Below are 12,639 nucleotides of genomic sequence, written 5' to 3' on the forward strand. Positions count from 1 at the left end.
ACCCGGGTTCGATTCCTGGGTCGGGAAGATCCCCTGGAGAAGGAAATGGCAATCCACTCCAGCACTCTTGCTTGGAAAATCCCATGGACAGAGGAACCTGATAGGCTACAGTCCATGGGGTCACAAAGAGTCAGACAGGACTGAGCAACTTCACTTTCACTTTCATACTGCATTTAAATAAACGATATACCATATCTTGCTGAATTGAAGTTATGAAATACAAGAATCATATATCTTATAAATAAATATATGATGATATTACCAAATCAAATATTTCCAAGCTTCTGTATACCGTGGTAAGAATTTTTAATTTTGATAGGGTCAAATTGCCTTCTTCAACGATCTTACCAATTTACACTCTCCCTGGAGATATACAAAAGTGTGTTAGCAAATGTTTTTTATCTTTGCTGATTTGATAGGTGAAAAAAAAATTGCTATCTTCTTGTAGCCTAATTTGCATGTCTTTCATGAGTGAAGTTGAGCATTTTTTTCACATGTCTGAGAGCCATTTGTTCTTCCTTGAAAACTGTTTATGTTCTTTACCTGCTAGTTTTGCACCTGGATTGTTGCTTTTTTCTCTTATGGATTTGGAGGAATCTTTACATATCAAGAAAACAACCCCTTTGCCTGGGGCTAAGAGATGCCAGGTTGTTCTCTGCTTAGGGTATTTTTTTCCAAGGCAGAAATTCTGGACCTTTATGTAGTCAAAATCACTGATCTCTTCTTTATGACTTCTAGGTTTTGTATCACATTTTTTAAAGGTCTTCCTACCTCCAAATTGGGCTTCCTAGTCCATGGGGTCGCTGAAGGTTGGACACGACTGAGCGACTTCACTTTCACTTTTCACTTTCATGCATTGGAGAAGGAAATGGCAACCCACTCCAGTGTTGTTGCCTGGAGAATCCCAGGGACGGGGGAGCCTGGTGGGCTGATGTCTATGGGGTCGCACACAGTCAGACACGACTGAAGCAGCTTAGCAGCAGCAGGTGGCTCAGTGGTAAAGAACCTGCCTGCCAATGCAGGAGACATGAGTTTGGTCCCTGGATCGGGAAGATCTCCTGGAGAAGAAAATGGCAACCCCCTCCAGTATTCTTACCTGGGAAATCCCATGGACAGAGGAGCCCGGCGGGCTACAGTCCATGGGGTTGTAAGAGTCAGACACGACTTAGCAACTAAACAATAACAACCTCCAAATTAAATTTTTTATCTTTTAATATTATTGTTCTTTTTTTTTTATGTTTAAGCCTTTGATGCACCTGACATTTATTTTACTATAAGGTGTGAGACAGGGATCCAACTTTTATTTCCAGCTGTTCCATGGTATGTAATAAATAAATAATCCATTTCATCCCCAGTGATTTGAAACACGATCTTCACCACATACCAAATTGCTGTGGCAATTTGTTTTCATTATAAAGTTTTTTTTTTTCTGTTCCGTTGACCTGTTTGTGTTGTTTTAACCATTGTAGCTTTATCGTATTTTAAATATCCTAAACCCCCTCACTACTGTTTTAGGTTTCTGCCTATTCTTGCTTGGTGATTTTTCTGTATAAACTTCAGAACAAGCTTCACTGATTCCATAAAGGAAGGTGTCTTGGTGGTGGCGTGTGTGGGCAGGGCATGCTGCCCAGCAGAGACGATGCAATGGTGTTGGACAGTTATGGGTGACTCTTCTTTCCTTTCTCTCCCTTCATCGAGGAGGGCTTTCTGGAGGAAGAGGAGCAAAAGGAAGCAGAGGAGGACCAGGAGGAAAAGGAAGGGTGGAAGAGGAATCTCGGAGCAAGGGGAAAAAGAGGCCTCCTGGCACTACTTTCTGGGGAGAAGAAAACAACAAGAGGAGGCTTCTTGGAAGAGGAGCTAAAATCAAAGCTTCAGGGAGATTGGAAATGAGTGGGTGGTCGAGGAGGTGGAGGCCAGCTGGGGGGCTCTTGCCTGGTCGGGGGGGGCCTGGAATTGATGAAATACATGGTTAGAGAGAGATGATCAGCCTCTGAGTCACGGGGCAGGCCTTCAGTGAGCCAGCTGCCCAGGCTGCATGGAGGCGACGGGCAGAAACAGAAGGGGGAAGCAAGAAACCCCAGCGGCCCCTGCAGGCCCGCTGTCTCCCAGGGGCCCTGCCTCCCATTCCTACTGGTGACACAGGGTCCCTTCCTCCAGGGGAACCAGACATGGGTGTTGGGCTTGACTGCTGTGAACAAGTGGTGCATTTGCTCTTGGTGGGGAATCGGAAGCTGGATTTTGAGAACCTGTGATGGGGTTGTGAATCCTGGGCTATGACAGAGGCACTTCGAGGGGGTGTTGCAGTTTTATGAGAAGCTGTGATTCTCCAGACCAAAGTAGGCGGCAGGAGCTCAGTCCTGGGAGCCGGAAATGCCCCCACGATGGGGAGATGGCTGGTGCCAGGGAAAGAAGGGTGGCAGGGGGAATCTGAGCTTGGGCTTCCCTCACAGCCTTATCAGCTTCCAGGAAGGGGTTGGATGAGGAAGGAAATAAATGCATGGCTGGAAATGAGCCCAGAGGGCTCTCTCTCTGCTCAAGGCTTTGCTCACCCCCAACCGGGGGAACTCTCACTCCAGGAAGACCTTTCTGGGTGAGGACCCTCTCGGCTCCCAGCAGCCTGGTCACTGCTGTAGACTTGTGCAATGAGCTGATTTTGCCCTGCTACAGTGGCCACCTTCAGAGCCCCTGTCCAAGGTGGCTGGGACCACCTCTTGCTGCTCTCCATCCTAAAGCCGACTCTTCTCTCTTCTCCCTTCTAGGCTGGTTTGGCCAGGGAGCAGAGTCTTGCTTGCCTGCCCGAGGATACAATAAGATCCTTTCTTTCCTCAGCAGCTCAAATCACAGAATGTCCTCAGATCCAACAGCCCCCCACCTGAAACACCGACGCCCAGAGGAGGCACGTGAGAGTCCTGTAGCCACAGAGCAAACGAAATCATTGTTGTTGTGGCCAGAATCCAGGCTACTGGTTTCTAGCTGCAGGTCTCCCACCTACTCTGGGCCCCACACCCAGGAGCCCATCCTGGAGGAATCTACCTGCACTAGGCATAGGGGGGTGGTCTTCCTTCTAGAGGGCTGGGACACCTTGGTTTCAAAAACCTCAGGGTTCTGGAACTTCCCTGGAAGTCCAGTGGTTGACTCTGTGCTTCCAGTGCAGGATGCATGGGTTCAAACCCTGGTTGGGGAACTAAGATCCCACATACTGCATGGCAAAAAAAAAGTTTAGGGTTCAGTGTTTTGCGGGGCTGTGCTTATTTTCAGTTAGAATGGATAGAATGTTTGTTTGCAATTTGCTTTTTTAATGCAAAATACATGCCCTGGATATGAGGCCAACAATACAAACCTGTAGGGAGCTGGTGGGGTTTGCTGCTGCTGCTGCTAAGTCACTTCAGTCGTGTCCGACTCTGTGTGACCCCATAGACGGCAGCCCATGAGGCTCCCGTCCCTGGGATTCTCCAGGCAACAACACTGGAGTGGGTTGCCATTTCCTTCTCCAATGCATGAAAGTGAAAAGTGAAAGTGAAGTCGCTCAGTCGTGCCCGACTCTTAGCGACCCCATGGACTGCAGCCTACCAGGCTCCTCTGCCCATGGGATTTTCCAGGCAAGAGTACTGGAGTGGGTCGCCAGTGCCTTCTCCGTGGCGGGGTTTAGTAGAACATAAATTCTTGCTGACGAGCCGAGATTTAAGCTCCATCTGGAAATCACTTCTTCCCTCTGGGCCTCAGTTTCCCCCTACTGCAAATCATGCCAAATCATGCATGATTTGCATGGGACACTCTCAGGCCTCCCTAGGGGTCAACTCCTGCACCTTCTGCTCAGCAGGTCATGGGAATGGGCCTTACTGTCTATTCACCAGGCACATCACACACAACTCAGTTTTAGAAGCAACATAGCGTGCTCGCTTCGGCAGCACATATACTAAAATTGGAACGATACAGAGAAGACTAGCATGGCCCCTGTGCAAGGATGACACGCAAATTCGTGAAGCGTTCCATATTTTTATCACTCATTATCAGAGAAATGCAAATCAAAACCACTATGAGGTACCATTTCACACCAGTCAGAATGGCTGCGATCCAAAAGTCTACAAATAATAAATGCTGGAGAGGGTGTGGAGAAAAGGGAACCCTCTTACACCCACCCCCTGTTGGTGGGAATGCAAACTAGTACAGCCACTATGGAGAACAGTGTGGAGATTCCTTAAAAAACTGGAAATAGAACTGCCTTATGATCCAGCAATCCCACTGCTGGGCATACACACTGAGGAAACCAGAAGGGAAAGAGACACGTGTACCCCAATGTTCATCGCAGCACTGTTTATAATAGCCAGGACATGGAAGCAACCTAGATGTCCATCAGCAGATGAATAGATAAGAAAGCTATGGTACATATACACAATGGTGTATTACTCAGCCATTAAAAAGAAAACATTTGAATCAGTTCTAATGAGGTGGATGAAACTGGAGCCTATTATACAGAGTGAAGTAAGCCAGAAGGAAAAACACCAATACAGTATAATAACGCATATATATGGAATTTAGAAAGATGGTAACAATAACCCTGTGTACGAGACAGCAAAAGAGACACTGATGTATAGAACACTCTTATGGACTCTGTGGGGGAGGGAGAGGGTGGGAAGATTTGGGAGAATGGCATTGAAACATGTAAAATATCATGTATGAAACGAGATGCCAGTCCAGGTTCGATGCATGATACTGGATGCTTGGGGCTAGTGCACTGGGACGACCCAGAGGGATGGTATGGGGAGGGAGGAGGGAGGAGGGTTCAGGATGGGGAACACATGTATACCTGTGGCGGATTCATTTTGATATTTTGCAAAACTAATACAATTATGTAAAGTTTAAAAAAAAAAAGTCAAAATCTCAAAAAAAAAAAAAAAAACATAGAAGCAACATAGCAGCTCATGAGGTTCCCAGGGACCAGGCGTGAGGCACAGTCCAGCAGAGGGAGACAGTCCAGCAGAGGGAGACAGCCCAGGATGGACACTGCCAGTGAGCAGAAACACTCCTCACTGCCAGGCCAGTGCCAGGTGGGTACCTCCTGCCCCCCATACTTCCCTCCATCAATGTAGCATGGGGTGCCCCAGAAAGAGCTTTTGCTCTTGCAACTCCTCAGAGGGAAAAATATGCTTCATGACAGAAACGTGAGCATTGTCAGAAGTACATTCAATCAGTTATGTAAGTTTTGAAACAAAAGCCAAATTTCCATCTGTAATGAAACTGTGTAAAAAAAATTCAAGGAAAACCCAAACTAAGAAAAACCATGCATAACAAACATGAAAACATTTGTTATAGCATCTCTGCTAGACCTTGCAGCTGCCTGCATGAACTTTGGTTCATGTTAAAGTGTTGCAGAACTTTGCATCACTCAGCACACACATTTCTGATTCGCCCTCAATTTTTTACAGCAGTAATGGGCTGTGTTTTTGCCTGGGTGTATTAGTTAGGGTAAGGCAGGCTGCTGTAACAAAGAGACCCAATAACAACTCAGAAGATAGTAGCTTAATTCTCTCTCCTGTAATGAGCTGAACAGTCCAGATCAGTGGGCAGCTCTATTCACACAGCGTATGGGAACCCGGATTCCTTCTGTGGTGTGCCTCTGTTGACCCATAGGCTTAGGGTCAAAAACTGAGACTCGGTTTCCTGGAAACACCTGCATCTTAAGGCTCCATCTGGGAACTAAACCCCTCTCTTTGCTCACATTCTGTTGATGAAAACTCAGCCCCAAGGTCACACCTAACTGTAAGAGAAGCTGGTTATGGCGGTTCCTAGCTAGGCTCTCATGTGCTCAAATACAACTTTATTACCAAGGAAGAAGGGGATATACAATTCAATGGATCACAAATAGATTTTTGATGTCTGAAAGTGATGTCAAGCTAAACTTTTTTCTCCCTCTGACAGTCCTTTTCATGTCAGGCTCTGCCTTTTGAATCATCTGTCCGTTTACCACTATCCTTCCCACTTCCTGGCTCTTGTTTCTCCTCCTTCTCCTCATCCTCACCACACCTCTCCTCCTCAGTCTTTCCTCACTTGATACAGAACTAGAATAAGTAGGATGGAGCTCCAGGTACCAAGGGTCAGATTGCACAACCATGCCCCAGATGATCAGAGCAGAGGATGCCAGTGTGCATCCCTGCCCCCACTGCCCATGACCACTTCACCTGTGGTTAGCCATCCCCGATGCAAAAGGCCCTTGAGGATGCATTTGAGAAACAGGTAGACTATATGGGGAATAAGTACTGATTTTGTGGCAGGAGACCTGAATTTCATGTCCCGATTCTGCCAGTTCTAATTGTGGGGTCTTAAGCAGGTCTCCTGGCCTCTGCTCTGAATCTTTATTAAAAAAAAAAAAAAGTAGCTAAATGCAACTTCACCCGCATGCCCCAAAGAGGTTTTGTGAGCCTAACACAAAATCATATTTGGGTGAGAGCTTTATATCTTTTAAAGTATATTTCTTTAAGTAAATTAAACATGCTTGTTTATAGTCTGAATTTGACAATTCCAGCATCTGAGGTCCTCTGGACATCTAGTCTGCTATTTGTTTTATCTGCTGATTTTCACCTGGACCAGCTTATTTTCTTATGTATCTTATAATTGCAGGTTATGAGCTCATGTTCACCTGGGCTTTTCTTATCTGTGGGAATCCTGGGAGGTCTGGATTAAGAGTGTCATTTCCAAAGAGGATCCCCAAGGTACTACTAATCTGGTCCCAGTAAATTACTTGGTTTGGGCCATCCAAATCACATAACCAGTGTACATGTGAACCTCAACCAGCAGAGGAGAGGAGTTTCAATTCTAAATTCTTGGAAGAGACTAATTTTTTTTAACTCAGAGCCCAGGCCAAGACAGATGTGCTTCCTGTAGTCTGTCTTCACTGATACTACTACTACTAAGTCGCTTCAGTCGTGTCCGACTCTGTGTGACCCCATAGACGGCAGCCCATGAGGCTCCCGTCCCTGGGATTCTCCAGGCAAGAACACTGGAGTGGGTTGCCATTTCCTTCTCCAATGCATGAAAGTGAAAAGTGAAAGTGAAGTCACTCAGTCGTGTCCAACTCTTAGCGACCCCATGGACTGCAGACTATCAGGCTCCTCCGCCCATGGGATTTTCCAGGCAAAAGTACTAGAGTGGGTTGCCATCTCCTTCTCTGTCTTCACTGATAGGGCCACCTTTTCACTTCAGATTTAGCCCTTCAAGGATCTAGGTTTTATGTTAGGATCTCAATTAAAATTTCCCACCTTGCTTGGGTCCTCATGTGGATTTTAAAACTCAAGACCCTATGCTTAAAAAAAAAAAAAAAAAGAACCCTATGCTAAGGAGTTAGGCTAATGCCCTGAGGGGAGCTGCCACCTTCAATCTCATCTCAGTGTTCTTACTTCCTATTCTGTCTTCATTTGAGGCCTTTGAGGAATGCCCTCACCTGCCTGTGAATTCAAGGCTTTATTGACACAGTATTTGTGGTATTTTGCCCCACACATACTGCTGTATAGTGGGAGCAGTTTTTATGATGGCCAAAAGATTTCCATGGTGGATCAAATGGTAAAGAATCTGCCTGCCATGCAGGAGACTTGGGTTCGATTCCTGGGTTGAGAAGACCCCCTGGAGGAGGGAATGGCAACCCACTCCAGTATGCTTGCCTGGACAGAGGAGCCTGGTGGGCTACAGCCCATGGACTCGCAAAGAGTCAGACACAACTGAGCAAATAACACTTTCACTTTCTAGCAGACTCAAATGCCGCATCTTTCACCCTTTTTTTAAGCAATCCCTTCTCCTTTGCTCTTTTCCTTTTTATCTCTGGTCTTGCTTCTAGTCTCTGGCTCGTTCTGTCCACACTGAAGGCACGCTTGACTGCTAGATCGCAATGGTTAGCTTTGCATGTCCTAAGGGGACATTTTGGCAGGTTGTCTTCAATGCTCCTGGTTGACTCTCCCCTGCTCCTCCCTCTGGTTTTCTAACTCCAGCTCCTTAATGTAGCCCGTGAACAACCACTACCCCCATCGGTGCCCTCCAGCTTTATCTTCTGCACAGACTTGTCAGAATCTCTCTTTATTCACCCAGAGCTCTTTAGCCCATCACTATTCAACATGTCAAAATGCACCCCGCCAGGAGCAGGTTTTGGCTAGAGCTTTTTATAATCTGTTTGGAGCTTTCCTCCTTTGAATCTCTGTGAACATTATCTATCCGAAAAACTCAAAAGTCTTGAGCTCAGAGCCCCAGACATCAACACCAAGCCTTCAGTCCCAGCTCATCTCACGGGCAAGGTCCTAGGTTGTGAGGTCCAACTACGGGTCCAGAGGGGCCAGAACTTGGCCAACTTCTCCTCCCCAGAATGGAGTCAAGGAATGTAAGTGAATCCTGGCGTGGGAGAGCCAGACAAACTGCCTGAGAGGGAAAGAGAATCTTTGGCCCACATTGGAGGGTCATTTTCCTTCTGGTTGGCAGCCCTCTCCCCAAGACTGGGCCCGAAGACCCTCAGTCAAGCGGGCTTCCAGGAGGATTTGCTGAAGCTGTTACCCCAGGGGGAACTGACAGGAACTTGGGAACATGCCACCTCTCTCAGGGGACTTTGCATGGTAATAGGAGGCTAAGCCTTACACCAGGGGACAGGATCCCAGACTTCCAGGACAAGGAAAGCCAAACAGTGGGGGTCAAGGACCCTCCTCCCAAGGCTAATAGAACTAGACCTACAGGATTCTGGATGCTTTACTGCAGTCACTGTGCCCCAGCACTTCACATCATATGCAATGTCTCTGCATTTAAAGCTCATATGAACAGATGACATTATCATCATTTTATAGGAAACCATAAAGTGAGTGAGGTCATAAAGGTCCCATCACTTCCTGATTTCCTCTAAAACCTGGCCCCTTCCTTCCGTGCTGAGCTGTTTCCAAGAGGCCGAAAGATGGATGGGCAGGTTGGCTCCTGCAACCATGCAGGTAAAAGCTGACATCTGTGCACCAGCCTTTAGGAGGCAGCAGACACAGGGGTGAAGCTCCAGGGCTCAGGCGTCAGAGCAGTTGAGTTTAAATGCCAGCCGAAGCTCTGAACTAGCCAAGTGACTTGGATAAATTTTACTCCAGCTCCTCCCTTAGTCTGTCCCTGCCAATAACCAGAGTGAGCCTTTGAAACACAAACTAGATCATTTGACTCCTCTGGTCTCAATCTTCCAACAGCTTCTCATCACTTTAAAAATAAAATTCAAGCACTTTCCCAGGGCTCATGGCAGAGGCTGCCAGCGCTCACGGAAGCCTCCATCCTTCTCTTGATCCTAGACTCAGCACTGCAGCCTTCCTCAGCCTCCTGTCATGGGGAGGACGTAAGACTGCTTTTTGCTAATAGAAATCAAGTGGAGGTGACACGTGTACCTTTTGGCTGAGGCATTTGAGAGGGGTGTGCCCTCTCTCCACTTTCTCCATCTGCCAGCTGGATGTAGGGTATCTGGTGAGGTGTCTGAGGAGTTGACAGAACCCCCAGATGTGAGGTGCTTGGGTTCCTGGGTGTGTGGAACAAGCACCATTTACCCCAACTCTGACGATACTAACTGAGTTGTTACAGAAGCCAAAAAATGAACCTTTATTGTTTTATACCATTAAAACTTGGGTGAGGGACTTCCCTGGCAGTTCAGTGCTTAAGACTTGGCCTTCTGGTGCAGGGGGTGTGGATTCAATCCCTGGTTGGAGAGCTAAGATTCCACATGTCTTGGGGCCAAAACAAACAAACAAACAGAAGCAGTATTGTAACAAATTCATTAAAGATTTTAAAAATGGTCCACATCAAAAAATCTTTAAGTTGGGTGACTATGTGTTGTAGCAGCTGGCTAACCCTGACTCTGTACATCCTGTCCCCTTCCACCCTCTGCACTTCCCTCCCTCTTCCTCACTCTATCCTGGCCATCAGCCTTCCTGCCACTCCTCAAAGACTCCAAGATCACTCCCACTGTGAATGACATGCACATACTGCTATATTTAAAATGGATAACCAACAAGGACATACTGTATGGAACACAGAACTCTGCTCAGTGTTATGTGGCAGCCTGGATGGGAGAGGAGTTTGGGGGAGAATAGATACACGTATATCAATGGCTGAGTCCCTCTGCCTTTGTTACCCATTGCTCCATTCTCCTGGAATGTTCTCCCAAAGCTTTGCATGATGTCTTTCTCCAGGTTTCTGATCAAATATTACTTCCTCAGCGTGAGAACACCTGGCTACCCTTTTAAAGCAGTTCTGCCATCACTCCCCATCTCCTGACTGCTCTATTTTTCTCCAGAGCAGTTACCATCACTTGACATTTATTATCTATCCCCCTCCTGTGCCTGTCTATCCCTCATGCCTAGAACAGCAACTGGCACATCATAATGACTTAATCAATAGTCTGTGAATGAGTGGGGCTTCCCTCGTGGCTCAGATGCTAAAGAATCTGCTTGCAATGCAGAAGACCCAGGTTTGATCCCTGGGTTGGGAAGATCCCCTGGAGAAGGAAATGGCAACCCACTCCAGTATTCTTGCCTGGAGAATTCTATGGACAGAGGAGCCTGCCGGGCTACGGTCCATGGAGTCGCAAAGAGTTGGACATGACTGAGCAACTAACACTTTCACTTTGAATGGATACATGGACTCTCTTCTCTCTGATTCTTTATCTATTTCATTCTCCGTTTTCTTGTCCATAGGATGGAGGTTGTGTGTTGAGGTTGCTAGGAGACGATGCAGGTTAAGTGTGCGGCACAGAATCTGTGCACAGATGCCCCAGGAAGTGCAGTTTCTAGTGTCCTTAGGGATGTAGAAGGTGGAGGCTGCAGATAGAAAGGTTTGAATGGTGCAATGGCAGCAGGATATCCAATTCCTCCTTGACTCTCAAATTTTTACTCAGGCCCACCTGCACCCCTGTCTTGTCCCCTCCCCACCTCTGCCTGGCTATCAGAAGTCTGGAGCCTTGAGGTGGGGATGGAGAATCCAGATAGACCCAGTGCAGGGGACCCAGACCCATACAGGGGGCTACTTGGAGTAGGGCCGAGGAGGGTTCTTTAGGCAGAAAGATTCCTGTCCTGGCCCTCCCAAGAGAGAAGGAGTGGGGCTGAGCCAGCAAGCTTGGGATCCTTGGGCTGGCTGCCAGCTGCCACTGCTGACAGGCATGTGGGGATTCACCAGTGCAGGTAACTGAACTAATGGAGTAAGCGGACGGGAAGGAGGAGGTTTAGGCTGCACTTTAGGCGATAAGCCACGGAGTTGGGAATCTGAGCAGCTGTAGCCACAGGTGGAAGGAATTCACCTGCCAGCCTTCCCAGCCTGCAGGGATGAGACCCAGGCCTCTTGTATTTGTGGCCTGAGGGAGATGACAACTTCAAGGTTACCCCCTGGTTGTTGGAGATGGAGATGGGTTTTCAAAGAGAGAATAGCACACACGAAGGCATGGAGTCGTGAAATAACAGAATAATGGAGTGTTTGCTGGTTAGGATGGCAGGAGGGAGGCAGCACTGGTGGCCCCAGGACAGGGCAATATTGCCACCTTGATGATAACTTGACAATATTAACTTTTCTAATCCAAGAATATGAGATATGTGTCTTTCCATTTATTTTGTTCTTTTATTTTTTAATATTTTACTATCACAACTGCTATTTATTATTGTGTTTCTATAAACATATGAAAATGTGAACTTTACATTCTTTTTTAAACTTTTTATTTTATATTGGAATACAGTTGATTAACGATGTTGTTTTATTTTCTGGTATACAGCAAAATGATCTAGTCATACATGTATCTACTCTTTTTAAAATTCTTTCCCCATTTAGGTTGCTACATAACGTTGAGCAGAGTTCTCTGTGCTATAGAATAGGCTCTTGTTGGTTGGAAGTGAAAGTGTTAGTTGCTCAGTCGTGCCTGACTCCTTGTGACCCCATGGACTGGAACCCACCAGGCTCCTCAGTCCATGGAATTCTGCAGGCAAGAATACTGGAGTGGGTTGCCATTTCCTTCTCCAGGGGATCTTCTCAACCCAGGGATTGAACTCAGATCTCCTGCATTGCAGGCAGATTCTTTACCCTCTGAAATATAGCAGATATGCATGGGTAGATGATATCATCAACACAATGGAAATGAGTTTGAGCAAACTCTGGAAAATGGTGAAGGACAGGGAAGGCTGGTGTGCTGCTGAGGTCGCAGAATTGGACATGACTGAGTGACTGAACAACAGGATGGTGGGTAGAGTCAGGAGCTGACCTCAGAAAAGCCATGACTAGGAGCCAGGGGACCCAGGCCTGCAATGGACTCTGGATCCTTGAGCAGGTCATTTATTTCCTCTGTGCCTCAGTTTCCTTATCTGTTGAACTGAAGATAGAATCCCTCATATGAGATGAGGAGGAGAAACAGAGGATGCCTATGCAGTTTGAAAATTGCAAAGTGTTAGGCAATTATTGCCTGGAAAATCCCATGGAGGGAGGAGCCTGGAAGGCTGCAATCCATGGGGTCGCTGAGGGTCAGACATGACTGAGCGACTTCATTTTCATTTTTCACTTTCACGCATTGGAGAAGGAAATGGCAACCCACTCCAGTGTTCTTGCCTGGAGAATCCCACGGAGAACTGAGCAACTTCACTTTCACTTTCACTTTTTCAGCCCCATTAGTCT

General features: G+C 46.9%; 1 non-coding gene across 1 annotated transcript; it reads left to right on the forward strand.

The window, feature by feature from the left end:
- Nucleotides 1-3,892: 3,892 nt before the first annotated feature.
- On the forward strand, nt 3,893-3,999 carry LOC138984057 (U6 spliceosomal RNA). The gene has a single exon (XR_011461412.1). It is a non-coding gene; the product is annotated as a U6 spliceosomal RNA (small nuclear RNA).
- Nucleotides 4,000-12,639: the final 8,640 nt, after the last annotated feature.

This window comes from Bos mutus, chromosome 19 (genome assembly GCF_027580195.1).
Source record: "Bos mutus isolate GX-2022 chromosome 19, NWIPB_WYAK_1.1, whole genome shotgun sequence".
Classification (NCBI taxonomy): Eukaryota; Metazoa; Chordata; class Mammalia; order Artiodactyla; family Bovidae; genus Bos; species Bos mutus.